The sequence below is a fragment of the Macrobrachium nipponense genome, chromosome 6, assembly GCF_015104395.2.
Source record: "Macrobrachium nipponense isolate FS-2020 chromosome 6, ASM1510439v2, whole genome shotgun sequence".
NCBI classification, from domain to species: Eukaryota; Metazoa; Arthropoda; class Malacostraca; order Decapoda; family Palaemonidae; genus Macrobrachium; species Macrobrachium nipponense.
Genome location: NC_061108.1, coordinates 38,245,059 through 38,263,232, shown reverse-complemented (window position 1 = coordinate 38,263,232; position 18,174 = coordinate 38,245,059). Strand labels below are relative to the sequence as shown.

The 18,174-nt window shown below is 36.4% G+C and overlaps 1 protein-coding gene across 4 annotated transcripts in view; it reads left to right on the top strand.

Moving 5' to 3' along the window:
- LOC135216876 (uncharacterized) overlaps positions 1–18,174 on the top strand; it is a 97,776-nt gene that overhangs the window by 64,921 nt on the left and 14,681 nt on the right. The window contains exon 2 of one of the 4 annotated variants that reach the window (XM_064252392.1): positions 13,425–13,479. The exons of the other annotated variants lie outside the window; for them this stretch is intronic. The gene's annotated coding sequence lies outside the window, so the exon portion shown is untranslated. The remainder of the gene's footprint in view (positions 1–13,424; positions 13,480–18,174) is intronic. 4 annotated transcript variants of the gene reach the window in all.

Genomic DNA, 18,174 nt, shown 5'->3' with positions numbered 1-18,174 from the left:
GTAGCCTACCTAAACAAGCAAATCAGTCCTATTTCCACGGAGTTGAACAACCAGGCAGTGAAGATTCATGAATGGTCAGAGTCCCAGAGTCTAGACCTAACAGCCAGATACATCCAAGGAAAGGATAATGCAGTAGGGTGATCCTTCAACTCACATGCATTAGGGTGATTTTTCATATTGCTGGAATAGGCCCAGGACTTTGTAGCCAAGACCGAGAACCCTGCAGTACCTGACCTTTAATTTGATAATTTCTCCATTCCCTGGAAGAATTTCACAGGGGGAAATAAGGACAGGATGGTTCTATGCCCAGTCAGAACCCTAAGACAATATCTAGTTGTAAGAAGAGGGTCTTCAAGACCACCATCTCCTTGTGGCTATGGAAAGTCATAGTCAAGAGTATATTCTGTAGTACAAGCTGATGCGCTCCCTCCTCCAAGAATTAAAGCCCATAGCTTAAGGGTTATAGGTCCCTCAGTGGCACACAAGAACCATTCTGTCCTGCAGACCGTCATTCATGTCTGTCTATAGGACTTTGCTCACAAGTTTTTGGGCCCTTTCGCCATGAACGCAGTAGTAGCATGCATATAAATTTATGCAATTAACATCGATACAAACTTTCTCAAACAACAGATAGAAAGAGAATTAATTTATTCTCAGAAGTACAACACAGAACCTTACTAGGGAAACAATAAAAAAAAATAGAAAAAATAATCTCAGAAAATTTACTTTTGACATTGAAGAAAGGAGAGTGACTGGTTTGGTGTAAAAATCGGCCTGAGACAATTGTGTCTCCTTGGCTTGTCAATATCTTCATGTAAATCGATGATGAAAGTCAGAGAAAGGACGTTAGATATGATGCAAAGTTGTAGGATTAGGAGAAAGTCATGAATGAGATTTGGGATTTGGAATGTTGGTTTGCTGTGGATACATTATTGATTGGGATAGTGAGAAGAAATTAACAGCCAGTGGAACTGTTTGTAAAAAGGGGAAGGCGAATGTTAATATCGCCAAGAGGAAGGTTATGAAAGTAAATGTAAGTAGGAAAGATTCTAACATAGGGGAAGAATGGACGTAGTTGATTGATAAACGAAGTGGTAAAAATAATGGATGATGGTATGATGAGAGAGGAGGTGAATGACAGCACAGGTGAAGCAAGATGGGAGACTTGGGTGTCTGTGGAAGCTAAGGGGGTGGAGGGAATCTATGAGGAGGTTGTTGAGCCAACTCTTTTGTATGGAAGTAAAGTGTGGATGTTGAATGGAAATGAGTGAAAATAGTTTGAAGCTCTGGAGATGAACTGTTGGCAGCGTGTAAGTGGTATAAAAAGAGATACTTCGATACATACAAGTGATGAAAAAGGTTAGTGTAGGTGAAAGGATGCATTCGTTTGGTGAGGTATGGTCATATGGAAACATCAAGGGTTGAAGGCTTAGAAAGTGCTAGATAGATAGAACGGAAGAGGTTTTTGAAAGGAAGGGTTGTGTCACCCAAGAAGCAAGTGTATGTAGAAAACTCATCAGCAAAACATAGTCCCTCTATGTGCTGCTGATGAGCTTTATATGCAGCTGATGGAAGCTACTAACTTTTTTAGGTTTTTTGCTTTTTGGGTTCATTTGTGGTTTGAAAAAGTAATGCATATATTTCGAGGTGATCATTGTGGTGTGTTTGTTTGTTTGTTTTGTTTGTTTGTTGTGAACCGCTCCTGTCAGGGGAACGTTCTGACACATACTCGTGTGTGCATATATATATATATATATATATATATATATATATATATATATATCTATATATATATAATTATATATTATATATAATATATATATGTATATATATATATATATCATATTATATATATATATAATATATATATATATCTATATACATACATACTATAAGCAAGTTAATATACGATAAAACTTTTTATTTTCCTGTGGGTAATGTTGAACTTCATCTATTGTTGTATATTTTCTTTATTAAAACCGACAGGAACGATCAGCTTTGTGTGAACATGAACGTGCCATACAATCTCTCGGCGAAAGATAAGCAAGGATCATATATATACATACATAGGAATGGCCAGTTCACTATAGACCAGCCTGTTAACGAAGATCGAGATAACATTTTCTGTCTTTATAAACATAGAGCTTTTTCTGTGATCATCATTAAATGCTGAGTAAGACTACTTTCCGTCAAGAGTATTGCATCTTTTCGTAAAGCCTCGGGCGACGCGCTTCAGTTATGTGTTGCTACTGGTTTTTGTTTTCCACGGATATCTCGGTACCGCGATTTTTCATGCGTATTAGATGGATTCCAAATGTCACAGCGCTAAATAAAAGACTGACTAGACAGAAGAGCTTTGTCCTCGCCTAATGAACGGGCTTTAAACCTAAGGCTTACGAAACACTAATTGCTCCTTTGTCTTGTTTCATAAGGTTTAAAGATCATTTCTTGATAGAATTCTGTTCAAATTTACCAGGTTTTAGAGAAGTGCTATAGTGTCTCTAAGAAAATAGTGCAGGTGAAGTTCTGGTATATCATTACTGAAGGCTGTCACACCTTATTTCAATGACAAGGAGTTTAAAAACAATTTCAAAAGTCTTAACCCCAAAAGGAGGGATTTGCTCGACATGGGGACTTGTTATTTTCAGGTTTCGACATTATTTCTTTTTGAAACATATAAATAGTAATAGTAAAAGTAATAGTTATAATATTATTCACCGAAATTCTCATTGATTTTAGACGAAGAGTTAAAAAGTCCATATATAAAGAGAGCAGTTTTTGGAAGCAGTCGTTGGCATAACCTTTAGGGGGAAATGCCAGTATCGGTAGCGAGGTCAATACTCAAGGATCGAGGATTTTATGCAGACACCTCACGCTTGGCGTCAGCGAAAATGAAAGAAGTCGGCAAAAACGAATGGATTCCTCATACATTGAAATATAATGGAAGCTTAAATGAAATCCAGAAGTAAATCTTAGAATAAGTGAAGGGCAAGAAAGGGTTAGCGTAGCCTTCCCCACGTATGCACTTCGCTGGGGAATCGATAACAGAGCAACGAAAATTCTTTGTTACGACTCATGAATATGCTATGAGAAACATCCAAGCCTCTCTCTCTCTCTCTCTCTCTCTCTCTCTCTCTCTCTCTCTCTCTCTCTCTCTCTCTCTCTCTCTCAAATTCACTCCTCATCGGTGAGAGATCAGAGTTTACTGAAAGACCATTGAGCACTTGTTTATCCAAGTCCTAAGCAGTGGATTATGTACCAGGTTGTTCGTCAACTGTGGTGGGTCGCAGCATGGGTGGAAACGGAAATGAGCTTAGCAGTCCCATCTAAAAAGATATCCTGACAACATCACTACACTGAGCCGTCCCCTCGAAGAAGAAAAACAAGAATGGGATATATATATATATATATATATATAATATAATATAATTATATATATATATATATATTTATATCTATATATAATTATATTATATATATATATATATATATATACTATATATATATCTATATATCATAATTGAATATATACACATATATATATTAGTATATATATAGTTAATGTGTGTGTGTATGTTTGATGTTTTCACCAACATCGCTTGGTTACCTGTTCAAAGTGGGCTATTGCCCACAGTCCCACACCACTTCCATACCATCATCTCAAGAGGGACAATTTTTCCTTCTTTCTTATATCACTTGAACCTACCGAGGAGGTTTATCTCTCACGTAGTGTATATACAATGCTTAAATCTACTATTGTTCGCCCTTCCTGTCTCTTTGATATAATTTTTTCACCTACTTTTGATGGTGTTTCCTTCTCGTGGTTTCATTCATTTTCTCTGGTGACCTTGTGGGCCAGTTTCTTGTAATGTTGATGCTAGCTGCATGAAAATATCAGTGTTTTCAGGTCACTGCTGGGACACCTATTCCTGAGGGGCCAGCGAAATCATAGCATTGCTTGAATACTTACCATAAACACCTTTTCCAAGAATTGCTTTTATATTGTAAGAATTACCCTTTTGTAAGCCCTGTAATGGGAATATTCCTCTCTTTATCCCTTTGTAACAATAGTAAAAGTTAATTTACAGTTCTCTAGATTGCGTGATAGTTGTGCAGCTTAAAGAAGGGAGATTCATGTATAGGAATGTTCTAATTTTCTTTAAAACCTCAGGTGTTGCTTTAATGTTCCCCTAAATGAAGCCTTAGTGTTAAACCCGTGACATTTACAGTAAATTTATTACCTGGTTAAAGATAAATCAATATTGCCCATGTTGTTGGTTGAAGAACGTTCTGGCTGAGGTAGCGCTACCACTATAAATTTCTTTTAAACAAGTCAAGGTATTTTATTCAGTCTTCAAGAACAAGTAGACAGTTACGTAGAGGTGAATGTGAAACACGGTTTTTTTTCTTTTTCACCTTCGTTTGTCGTTTTAAAGCTGTGAAATCTTTATTCCGTTTACGGGCAACAGTGAAGTACCGATATCCTCGCCCGAACCAAATTTTTGTTTGACTTCGGGGATGTCGGTTACGAGGTGGTGATGTTTTCACCGCTTTTTTTTTTCCATTTCATACTTAACACGTTGCCTAATCGATAATGTTAGAAGTTACAATAGGTCATGGAGTTCTTGCTTTTACCAGTGGGATACGAGGAAGGTGGTATCCCCAAAACGATCACCAACTGTTTCTTTTTTGTTTTCTGGACGAAAACTACTGTCTGTCGCTTGCTGTTATCATCGATCGATCTGCAGTGAAAAAGATAATGAATGGAAGAAATGTGTTGTACTTGTTTGAAATATATTTTTAGAGTTTCCACTCGGGAGTGTGTGTGCGCGCGCAAGTGACTTTGACTTAATCGATGAGAAATTACTGTAATTCAGACAGTTATAATTGAACTACGCAAGTGTGCTCATTTTGCGCCAGGTGTCAAGTCTTTGTTCTGGGTGAATAAGGGTGAAATTTAATGGAAATCGGCAGACTCTTCGCTATCGCTAAAAATGCTTTTTTTTTTTTTTTTTTTTTTTTTTTTTTTTTTTTTTTTTCAATATATACATCGTCTAGTCCCCTACCACCCAGTGGGAGTCGTTGAGAAAAACATTGCTGCCACAAACGCCATAAGCTGGCCAAGGTCTAAACTGACTATCTCAATGTATTGTATAGTTTATGGGTAGGAACCGTTTCTGTTTCATTGTTAGCGACCAGTTTTCTGTGTTTGGTCATGCAACGCTACAACCTGCGACCTCTCAGTAAGAATATGATTAGTGCAAAAGGTTATAAATCTAGTTATTTTTCATATTTTCGCTTCGCTTGGCTCTATATTCGAATGGAAATCTTTCACGAGTTTTTCATTTTGCACTTACAAAAGAGGTTCGGCCTCTTATGACAAAGGGTGAATTGGAGCAAGTATAATTTTGCCCCGTACAGATACGGACGTGACAGACTATGAATATGTCATTTGTAGTTTTCCTTTTTCTTTTGCCACTTCACAGATTGTGTTGCTCTTCGTTTGTCGCATTGAATGTGTCGTGTTCGTTTCTCAAGGTCGCTTATTGAATTTCAATAATCCTTGTTGTGTTGGGTCTTGTTATAGGTCCTACCGCTTTTAGTCTTTTGATTCATTTCGTGCCACTGGCTTCTAGTTTTCTGTAGTACAAGAAAACTATTAAGATTTCTGTGTCCTTCCGCACTTTTTCTTTCTGCCCTGAAGATCTCGAAAACTTCTGAGGCTAGAGGGCTGCAAATTGGTATGTTTATTATCCACCCTTCAATCATTGAACATAGCAAATTGCAGCCCTCTAGCCTTAGTAGTTTTTATTTTAAGGTTAAAGCTAGGAATGATCGCGCGTCTGGCACTACTATGGGTGCCAACAACACAGGCCACCACCGGGCCGTGGCTGCTGAAAGTTTCATGGACCGTGTGCAAAGGTTGGTATGAACAATGAAGGTACAGAGAACGTAAAGGGTATTAATGTCATCGGAGACTTTAGGTAAGAAATGATTAGTATGCTCTTGTGCTGCAAATAGTATGAAAGTTGGAAGTACTCTTTAACGTAGATATACTTGTAAATCTCCATATGACAGTCTTAGAAACTACATAGATCACAAGCTGTTAATCGAGAAAAAAGAACACTTTAGAATGTCAGGATCAAAGAAGCAGTTGTCGGCAGTGATCAATAACCTGTCATTGCCACTAACTCTGAAATGAAAGCTCCTAACAAAAGAATTGACAGAATATCTAGGTTCGATGCAATAAAGCTTCTTGAAAACGAACGTCGAAGGGCTTTCCCTCTTGAATGTCGAACTGATTTGGAGTTCTGCAAATCAGATCTGAGGAGGAACAGACAATCAGTGAGGACTGGTTTAACATAGACTGCAGGGAGGATATGAAGAATGCAAAGTAAGGCATTTTTCATACTTAAGCCTAGAAAGGAAACTAAGATCAATAGGAGATGATGGAGAATATTCAGACAGACAAGCTGATGAAATTGACAGTGCCATGTATTTAGGGACGGCATGGGTATTAGGGTAGCCTGCACAATTATTAATGAAACACTATCCATATGTGAAGTGGAAAATCCCTGTCAGAAGGAGGGATGGCTTAGTAACGACGTGGCAAAAAGAAGAAAGATATGCCGTTTCTGCGGCCCTGAATAATCGAAATGAAGGGGATGATTTGATATATCAGAAGCCGACGATGACCTGCATGTGGAGTGTTTTGCAGAATGTGGAATGAGGAATCAAAGCCTGATGACTTGGATTGGAAGTCTCAGTTACGGTACCAACGGAGGGTGACTTGACTGAATGTGGTAAAACTAGAGACACTGCACTTAAGGCTGTCGTAAAGAAACTATTGAATATGCCTAACCTCAGTAGGTTGAGTAAATTGTCGGGTGCTATAGAAGAACGCTTGCAACTTTGCTCTTCTCGTAGTTTCAAGTGAAAAAAAAAAAAGGTTTTTTGAGAAGGAAGAGAAGTTTTAGATCGCAGTAATGACTAGAACTTCACACACTTAGTGTGCAGGTGTTACTATTTTAATTGGCAAAAGCCGCACGCTTTGCTAAGCTTGCATAATAGAACATAAGTAATCAAGATAGGGTATGCACAAAACCATGAAATATTGTTAGAGAAAGTATTCATGATGTTTGATCTTTTATTCATTAAGAACAATGATATCCAGTACATATTCTCTTGAGTTAGAGTTCTGTGAAAGGCTGAAAAAGGCATATCAGTCTGGGCCGATTCAGTAAGAACTGGAAGTTCAATAGGCTTAAATTGCATCAGAAATTGATATTATAAATAGGTTTATAAAAAATATGAAGTGTCAAAGAATTAGAATTGATACCATAAAGGGAAAGTTTACTGTGTAGATGAGATAGTAAATAACAAAAGGGAGATAAAAAGGGTTTGGTCAGATCCTTCTCACAGTCCTAGGGGCACCGGAAGAATAGGAAGATCCTGGGTCACTTGGGTGAGAATTCTGAGAAGAGAGGCAACCGGTGAACGGAGGTTTGTGGAGGACGACTCGCGGGAAAGACACGAGTGGCGGAATTTCGCAGAGGGGAAGATGATAATGATTACGACGAGCTTACTTTACCCGTAGTATAACTTGACTTATGACTGATGTGTAAGAAAGGAGCTTGCAGAGTTTTACTTGGTTATCGAATCTGGAAAAGCCGAATAAATATGCAGAAGAGTTGCGCGTTATTGCTGTGGGTGATGGCCAGCTCGATAGCAGATCAGACATAACATTTCATTAGGTCAAGACCGCGACCCAGGCTTAACCTAAAGCATCGTGCCCTGACCTGACCGGGACGGTGGGGGTTTCATTTGTTTTTTGACCCCACAACCTGACGTAGCAGAACGATTTGTACAAATGATTCTGTAGTATTCCCAAAAGTGATTGGGTTCGACATGAAAATGGGGAGAAATATGTCATAGATTGTCTCTCTCATGTGTAGAACTGCTGTGTCACTTTGTTTTTACTTATGGAGCTTATTGAATGTTCATGAGGTTGATAAGATTTTTTATTATTTCATTCAGAAACCTTGTATACCGAATCGGTAGTCACCGGGAAATGACGAGGTAGCACTATCCACGATAGAACTCAATATACTTAATGTACGTTGTATGCGGATTTGAGTACTACTGAGCATGATAATGACTCTTGCTTTCCTAATGATTCCAAGATGTAAAAAAAATCCAGCGATTTTAAGCTGGTGAATTTACAAGTACAAGAATTGAATTATTTTCGTTTTTGTGGCCGAGTGAAGAGGAACCCTCTCTCTCTCTCTCTCTCTCTCTCTCTCTCTCTCTCTCTCTCTCTCTCTCTCTCTCTCTCTCTCTCTCTCTCTCTCTCAGTGAGATTCGAAGACATTTTGGTTAAACGGAATCAATGATTTACACGAACATCACTGTAAATACCAGGGAAATGTCAAGTCAGATTCAAAACAATTCCGTAGGCAATAGCCACGGGAGAAGGTGTGAGAGGCACAGTTTATCACGAGTGAAGTTTTACATAAAATGAAATAACTGACATTTCGACACTTGCTTGCTTTATGCTCTATTCGTGTTATTATTATTATATATTATATATATATATATATATATTATATATATATATATATATATATATAAGTATAATATTATGTATATTATGTGTGTATATATTTATATATATATATAAATTATATATATTATGTATATACATACGTACACACACACACACACACACACACACACATATATATATATATATATATAATATATATAATTATATTATATATATATAATATATATATATATATATAAATATACATATATGGTGATTAATATATATAAATAACGGCAGATTCCACGAAGGACAGAGAAATGACGGAAATGACCATCTCCAGGGATCAACCCATTGGAATCCATGGAGGGGGCGGCTGGTTTTTGGGGATGGGACTTCTGGCTTTTGTCCAGAAGCCCACCAATATGTTTGAAGGGGGATTCGGTCCCCATTAGTGGGGGTAGAACTCCCAGCAGGCAGATTGGCTTATACCTGGGCCACTGCAAGTGTATTAGTGCTATCCTGAAAGGGTAGGGTATGGGGTGGACTATTGGGAGTCAACTCTCACTTGTGCCATTGGTGGAGAATGTGAATACCTGACTGATCCACGAACCCATTAACTATTTGGCCTTTATTTAGATATAAAGAAAAACTGAGCCCTATTCTGACTTCTAATGCGGTCTTTTTATTTTCGTGTCCCAGATGTAGTTTTGGAAATTATTTAGGGGCCTCACGTAGGCTTCTTAAAGTCCGCATTGATTGCCACAAGGGGGTTGAGTTATTGAACAGGTGTCCGGTTGTCTTCACCAGAATTCTCGAACATCGAGAACATTCAAAGAAGTGCAGATTTAATATAGAATACAAGCATTTTAAACTCATTACACGGGCTTCTTCTCCTCAACAGCTTGCTGTCTTCGAATCGCTTTCCATAAAAACAATAGTTCCAAAATTAAACAACCAAACTACTGCTACCCCTCTTGATCTGGCATAACCATATTTACTTAGGACTTTTCCTTCTTCTAGTCACTCATCTTCTTCCCTTCACTTGAGATGCTATTTTCTTAGGATTGTAGTAGGTTTTCTGTGAATTTTAAATATATGTTGGCTATTAGGATGAGTATTTTTATTATGTTTTATGTGTATTAATCCTTTTTACAGCCGTGATGACGGGCCTGGACCCCGAAACGTCGCTCAGTAAAGCTGTGTTATACCGAGGACGTCTCCCTTGCTTCCTTGTGAATATATCTCGAATGACTGCTGTTTTCCTGTGATATATATATATATATATATATATATATATATATATATATATATATATATATATACATATATATATATATATATATATATATATATATATATATATATATATATAATTATGCTTGACTATAATAGCTATTTGCTAGGCGTGTACAAATGGCTCATTAGTATTACGTTTTAAACCGTCCTTTAGCTACCCCAATTCTTATGCCAGATGATCCCGTTACTTGCACCCAATGCGCGCACACCATCGTTCCCCTCAGTGTTACGTTTAATCTTTTCCTTTCTATTGATATTAAGGTCTTTCTTCAATCTTTTCCGTATTCTTTCTTCACGGTACTTTCTTCGTCATCTTGTCTTCCCTCTCCGTGCGTAAAAAAATGATCCATCTTTTCACTTACATTGCTCCTTTATCACTTCGTACCGCCACGTTTCTCATATTTTGTGTGTGTGTGACCTGAACTATCCATATGACTAAATGGATGGCTCCAGCGAGCATCAAGTTGTACTACTTACACAAAGTTGAGGTCAGACCACTTTACAAAGGCAGTGAACTCGTATTTCAGTAAGCAAAGGAAATAAGTTTTAAAGGGCTTTACTATTCAATTATATTTTCTGACATCTGAGAGTCGGAGGTTCAAATTGACCGTAATTTATTTAATGCAGGCACTTTCACGGTATGCAAGGATTGTAATTTGCATGTGGAATATCCCTTTTTTCTAAATCGTCAATACCGTTCTTTGACGATGGCTTTGATGGAGGAGATTTGTCATAGATTGTTCCCTTCTATAAATCAGTGTCTTGAGCGTAAAAAAATTTTTTGAAACTAAATTTATTGGAAAATTTATTACGGTCGTCGGTACTCGGTAAAAAAAAAAAAAAAAAACAACTGTTCGAAGTCACTTAGAAGATCGTACATTTTAATAATACTTCAAGCTCTATGGATTGAAATCCAAACGGAAATGTCACATGACCAAAAATACCCGCGCCATGTAGAGGAGGTCCCTTACTGCTTTCCCAGATTAGTACGTCATACCTAACGATCTATGCTTTACATTAGCTTGAGAGGATTAAACGTTGAATTCCAGGTCGGTTCCGAATTCCCAGATACAATTAGATGTGGCACAAATAGATTGTGAACGCCTTTTCGTTCCCTTTTGTGGTTTTGTCATCTGGATAGTATCCGCGCGAAATGGACTGCCCCTGACCGTAACAAATAAGGTATCCTTGTCTGAGTGTTCTCTTCAAGCCCAAGGTCTATAGACATTGGTTCTCTTGATCACAGCCCGCTGCCAAACAAGTTCATCACGTGTGAAAATTTTCTCTCTAAATTGCCATCACGTGAAGGAAGACTATAACACGAAATTGATATAAAATGATCACCACTAAACAGTAATAATCACTCAATGAATATCTTATTGAGTTTCTTTTAAATTTTTAGTTGTGTAATTAAGTGTATGGCTTTGTAAGAAAAAGCGCAAGAATTACCTGACGGGGAATTTTTTTTGTCCGCAAGATGTTTGTCACCACAGATTTTCCCAGTTAGTGTCGTTCTTTACCATTTGATCCAAGAGTTTATTAAAATTCTTTATTACCATTTTGAAATGCAGAAGTAGGTTTCTGGGTATTATCAATGTGTATTAAAGGCAGTATGAAACTTCAGTTGGAAGGCGGTTAGATATGGCGAGTCCACCAACGTTTCATTATTTTTTTCTTCTTTCCTCCACATGTCATGCCCATTAATCATTGGGGTCGAGCCTTAACTGCTTATAGGCATTTTAGTAGCTTACCATTACAAAGGTGTGAAAGTTTCTGTGTAAATTTGTGTTATTTTTAAGGTTTTAACTACCATCCTGTTATTCGCTCTTATTGAAAGTCTCTTACTCTGTTCTCCTTTGCGTTATCGGTTTCTCTATTTGTGAAAGCCTAATTCTTCCACTTGTCAGTGCTTTTTCTCTTCCATGTTCCTAATCAGTGCTGTGTCATCTGCGAGCATCCGTCATTCCACATTAATATCTGCAGTATTTTCCCTGACTTCTAACGTCACTCCATCCATGACTCAGCCTGTCTCACACTTATTTATTTATTTTTTCTAATACAAAACCTGTCTGTTTTAGGCTCACAAACTCCTAATACAAACTTCAGTGCCCTCATAAAAATGACGTTTCCTTATCCTTTCAGATTTAGCATGCTTCATTCCGGGCTGGGGGTTCGTATCAGTGCACCTCACGTGATGCACTATGCATTACTTAATGTTCTTTGCTGCAACCTCTTTCATTCTTTTTACTGTACGTCCGTTCATATTCTTTCTTCCATCTGACTTTTCACCCTCTCTAAGAATTGTTTAAGAGTGCAACTACTAGGTTTTTCTCCCGTTCACCATTCAGACCTTCTTACTGTCAATTTCCCTTTCAGCGCTGAATGACCTCATAGGTCCCAACGCTAAGTCCTTTGGCCTAAATTCTATATTCTTTATTTATCGCTGTTTCATAAACGTATGATACATTCAACTTTATCCTTGTCTAAACCCACATACTTTTCCCTCGTTATTCATTATGTTATCTGTCTTACTCTTTCAGTCAAAATTCTATCTGAGACATTCCTTAGTATACTAAAAATGTGATGCCCCAAAAATCAATCGTTTTTATTCATTTACGGAGACAGAGTTATTCCTCTCACCCATCCCCGAGGAAGCATTCCCTCGTCCAGACATACCTTATGCACTCAGGTCAGCAACTCTGTCATACTTCCACAACTGTACTATAGCCTCCCACTCGTAATCCAATCGAGTCTTTTTAAATGCGGAAGTTATATACTTATCAGTAACTTCCACAAACATATTCAGACTTACACTGAACTTGCACATTCTTGTCGCTTTCTACCTTCCACTTTCAACTAATACTCAAAATTCTCACTTTCACCCTTGACTTCTTATTCTGCAGAAAGCATCTCTTATTTGCATCTACTATTACTCTGAGATACATTGATTTTGTTCATTACCTTCTTTGGTGTTATTTCTTTGCAGAACAATTTCCCTTTGCCCCAAAAGTTTTGCTCGTCCTCTTCTCCGCCCTTGTATTTTTATTACACTTTCATTTTTCTCTCACCCTTTTCTTGACCGGTTTATCCATTCTCCTGGTATCCCTATACCACGGTCTAGATGCCCTATACACAATCTTCTCATCTGTCTCTTTTGTTTTCTTCTCTGAACGTCTCATGTTGTTATTCCACTGGTTACTGTTTTTATTTCTTTTACCCAACCCCCTAAAACACTTTTTATCTCCATTTTGCTGGAAATATCCTTGTGCTGGAATTGTAGCCTTAATTTTCTTATATGTTGACCTCTCACCATCGTTACCCAATTCATGTGTTTTATAAAATATCCTTACACTACATTTTTAGGCCTCTCCTCTCCAACTTGACCCTCCATCCAAACTTTGACTCATCCAAATAGTGGTTAGCATGTCCTGCCAGTTTTGGTGTACCACATATTCTAACTTTACCTCGCAATTTTCTCTCCTAAATATACTTGTAAATATTTTTCTAACCACATCTTTACAATAAAGAAATCCCTTTCCAAACGTTTTCGTAAGACATTCTCCATTTTCATATATTTCAGGATCGCCAAATCTGCCCAGAACACCATCTCTGTGTGCTAGCAGTTACGATCCAAGGTAATCCCCAGTTTCTACTTTCCTTGTTATCTACCTTTGGATCAAAGTCCCTCAATACGATATTTAGAATCCATAAAACTCTCTCGCACTCATTCCTTTTATTCGAATTCTCGCCCAAAACATTCATCTTCACAACTTTTTTCCTGCTGTGCTCAGTCTTGCCCATACGCTCCTTCAACTATCACATTTTAACTATCCCCTTCTCATAGTTCTATACTTCAGCGTGACACCGATTTCTCAGCTTTTGATTGGAAGTACTCTTCTGTGTTTGGGTTTGTTGATGTTTATTTGTTAAAAGGTACCATATTTTGTCAAGCTTGTCCAAGTATTACAGTAGGTGAAATGCCCATTATATCTAGGCTGACTTTGCTGAACATTTTTAGGACTCATTTCCCAACATTGGTAAGTTTTCAATTTATTGATGTGAGGATTTCAGCTTTTCGGTTGCACTGTCATCCCCTTATTTTACGATTTCAATTATAATTACATCAACTTTTAGCGTCTTTCAACTCTTCGGTCTTTAAATTGACGTCATTACAGCCTCAACTGACGTTTGTACAAGGATTCTCAATCGTGCATCATTCGGATTTACCTCTTTCTTACCCTTTGGAAGGAAGAGAGCTATATGGAAAGATTCGTTATTTAGCCATATATTGTCCATTACTCAATATTTTTCATAAACACACTGCTATTCGAAGTGATGTTGTAAACCACAATTCTTATCGTCCGTATTTAAGGCTGCTTGTGAGTGAGATGAGATCTCTTCATTCCAACCTTTGGAATTTATGCAACAAATTGATCTCCAAAAGTAGTCTAAAATGTTTCTTTGCTTTTAATAATTTTTTTTGTGTGGAACATTAGTAATTGTTTAAGATTAAATTTTATAACCACGACCAGTTGTGGTTGCTCTGGATAGGGTCCAAGTTAAATGTCTAATATTTCATTGGACGAGATGTCTTACGAAAATCCAGCGGAAACAGGGATCACTGGGCATTGAAATATTCATGCAGTGGGATATGAGGAGACGAAGCTAATTACGTTTTAAACCTTCAAGTCTTGGAAAGGCGAATTCGTTTCAGTTCTAGTGCTTGCAAACCCTTATTCAGTGCGCAACGTTAAAAAATGAGTATATAGTGTCATGTAAGAATTGAAATTATTTCATAATTTTAATTCTGAAAATAAGTGAGATTAGAATTATATTTAGGTATGCTCACCATTTTAATTAGCGTTGTTATTCGCATTTAAATTAATTAACAATACCGTGGGTGTCATCAGGCTGTAAAGAAACCATATCATGGGTATAAATAGAACCTATTATGGCTTTCGAGTGAATAAATAAATATTTGTCCTTAATGACTATTCAGTTGATTTAAACATATGCAAGAGTCAGTGCAGATCAGTTTTAGGCCCGAGTTTTGCTTTAAGTGCTTATTATGCTATTTGATTTCTTTGAGAATTTCGTGTAGCTGGCCTTCGGCACTTGTAATGCAGTTTCTGAAAGAATTCTAGCAAACTTCCAGTAAAAGCTCATTAGGATGTGGACGTGTATCAACTCTTATTTAACAGATTTAATATACCTACACTCTTTTGGACACCAAAAACTAACATAAAATCTTGAAAAATGAACTTCCGGAATAAAAACCTCTTCCATTTTCAGAGCAAGATTACTAGAGGGCGTTCAAATTGAATTAACCAAAAGCTTGTAATCAAGTACAGTACTATATTGCATTCAGTATTGTAAGCTGACTTGATGACCTTAGATTTGTTTTCTGTGAAGCAGTGTCATTACAGATTGATTAAGAGACATTTAATTGTCTGTGTGATATAAGTTACAAAATTTCAATCTCTTTGCAGGGTAATTACTCCAAGAATTCAAATTTCAGTTTACAGGCACTTGGTGTTAGCACTATTTTAGTTTTGTCTGTAACTTTGCTTTTAAAACCAGAATTGAACCTTTTCAAACTTGAAAACCATTTTGATAACACACCCATAGGAGAGAGAGTTTCCCCCTTCAGCAGATCTGGCCTATTTTCAATTTCCCCTTCAGCAGATCGATCTTATTTTCAATTTCCCCCATCAACAGATCTGTCCTTTTTTTAATTTTCCCCTTCAGCCAAGCTCCAAACAAATATTAATGTATAAACAAAGCAATACAGTAATCAAAGTGTATTGTTGTCTTTCGAGAAATGTTTGTCATAATGTTTACCTTCTGAGAATTGGCTGATCGACGCTTATTACCAAAAGAATTATTTAGGAAAATAATTTAGATGCTAAGAAAATTTAACTTGGGATGAGTTGACTGGTTTAGGAGGAGGATAACAACAATAAATATTTTCTCGATGATTAGAGTTACAATATCAACAGTGATAAAATATTCATTTTTATACTGTTATAGCTTGTGTGATAATCACTGAAACAACTACTAATGTTGTAATGAAACACAGTTCAGTAAATCATAGAAAGAATGAAAGTATGGCAACACATACCCACAGTAACAATTCCAAATGTCGGGGACAATCGGATTTTTTTTTTTTTTTACATATTACGATAATAATAGATCAATATTATAATATTTTTGTTAGTGAAATAAGGTGTTATTTAAATTTTGCTGTTTTTTTATTTACAGATATATACTGAGAGAGAGAGAGAGAGAGAGAGAGAGAGAGAGAGAGAGAGAGAGTGTAAGCGGTTTTGTGGTTTTGTAGGATTTTGATTTAGCATTTTATTGACATTTTGCTGTTTACAGTAATATTATTTGAAAATTAGTAGATCATTTTATTATCATCAAAATATATTTAGTATGAAAATAAAATGAAAATACAGAAATTAGTGAATAATGCTCTTTGGATAAATTTGCGAATTAGTTAATTTTCTGCTCTATACTATGTGGAGATAAGCTCCAGAGATAACCAGCAATTTACTGAATTAGTGATTCCTGATGTGCCACTAAGCGGATATATATATATATATATATATATATATATATATATATATATATATATAATAATATATATATATATATAAAAGCGAAGACCACAGGAAAATGATAGTCAGGAATCCAAGCGCTTTTGTCTTTAGTAAGACATTGTCAAGGAGCTATTGAAATACAATTGGTGAGAAAGGTCTCAGGTACACAACAAGATCGAGAATACCTGATGGTTAATTGTCAAAAGGGGAAAAAAAAAATTAAAAGAGATAATCCAGGATTATAGGATATCACACGGTCACAAACCTAAACAGATTTGACCCTAACTGAAATTGCAAAGTATCTTTACAGTCCAGAACATGTAAAAACTGAATATATTAATTTTGTTGCTTATATTTATTTACAACTTTTTTTCATTATGAAAGCGTCAAGTTTAAATAAACCAGACTTAAATTTAGAACATTTCTATTATTTGACTTGATGAAACAAGATTCAATGATATTCCTCCTTTTAACTGTGTCATTACATGAGATTAAGGCTCTGCGTGAACTCCAGTTAATAGGATGATCTAAATCTCTCATATGTACGAGTAATGGATTCTGATATTTGCCCAGTTCTCACAGAATATTGGTGCTGTTTGAGACGTTGTGAAAGAGATTTACCGTCTGTCCGTAATAGACTTTATCACACTTTTTGCAAGGAATTTCATATATGCAGCCTGAAAGATCTTTAGGAGAATTTTTGATTACTAAACTCTTGACATTAATATTACTGAAAACAACATTTATGTTAAAAAGCTTTAAAATTCTAGGAATATCTAAAAAACTTTCATCATGGGGTTAATTTCAGAATGCTATGCTTATTAAATTCAAGTTTGTCATTGTATTTCATTAGCTCCTTGACAATGTCTTAATAAAGACGAAAGCGCTTGGATTTCTGACTTATACCAGACCATAAAAACAACCTAGACTTCATAGTGGCTTTCTATAATTTCATATCGGACAAAAATGACAGCCGTGAAGAGATATGTTTAAAATGAGTTTTACTAAATGCTTTAACTGAACCTTAATAAGAAATATCCTGTTCCCCGTAAATTTACGATAGCCTTCCGCTCGCTAAAATAAAAAGTTAGATGTTGTAATAAGTAGATCCGAAAACACGGCAAAATCGTAATCATGGGCAGAGACTTCTACCTCGACAAAATCAACCAACTCCTTAGAGACACAAACACTTACGACAAACTGACGAAAAATCCCCTCCAAAACGTCCCCACAGAATTTCTTCGGAAAGTTAGATTAATTGGTCAAGATAAAAAAGGGCATTGGACTATTAGGGAGATTTAAAGTCATAAATCCAAACTACCCTACTTTTATGGCCTTCCCAAAACTCACAAAGACAATCTTCATTCAGACCCATCATTTCATGTGTCGGAGCTTTCAGTTACAAATTTTCTAAATGGTTAGCTGGCCTCCTTTCCCCTTTTTTAGGCTCTTTTTCTGCAAGTTACATTAAATATTCGGAAGATTTTTGTAACAAATTCAGAGAAGCACTTATACCACTTCACAACATCAAGTTTTTAAGCCTTGACGTAGATTCTCTATTCACAAAAGTACCAGTACATGACGTTCTTCAGTTTTTGAGAGAAAAATTAGCCCCCTATTCAGATAATTTCCCATTGGCGCTTGACAAAATAATAAAGTTAGTTTAATTATGTGTATCTATTAACGTATTTTCATTCGGGGAATCATTCTATAACCAAAAATTCGGGT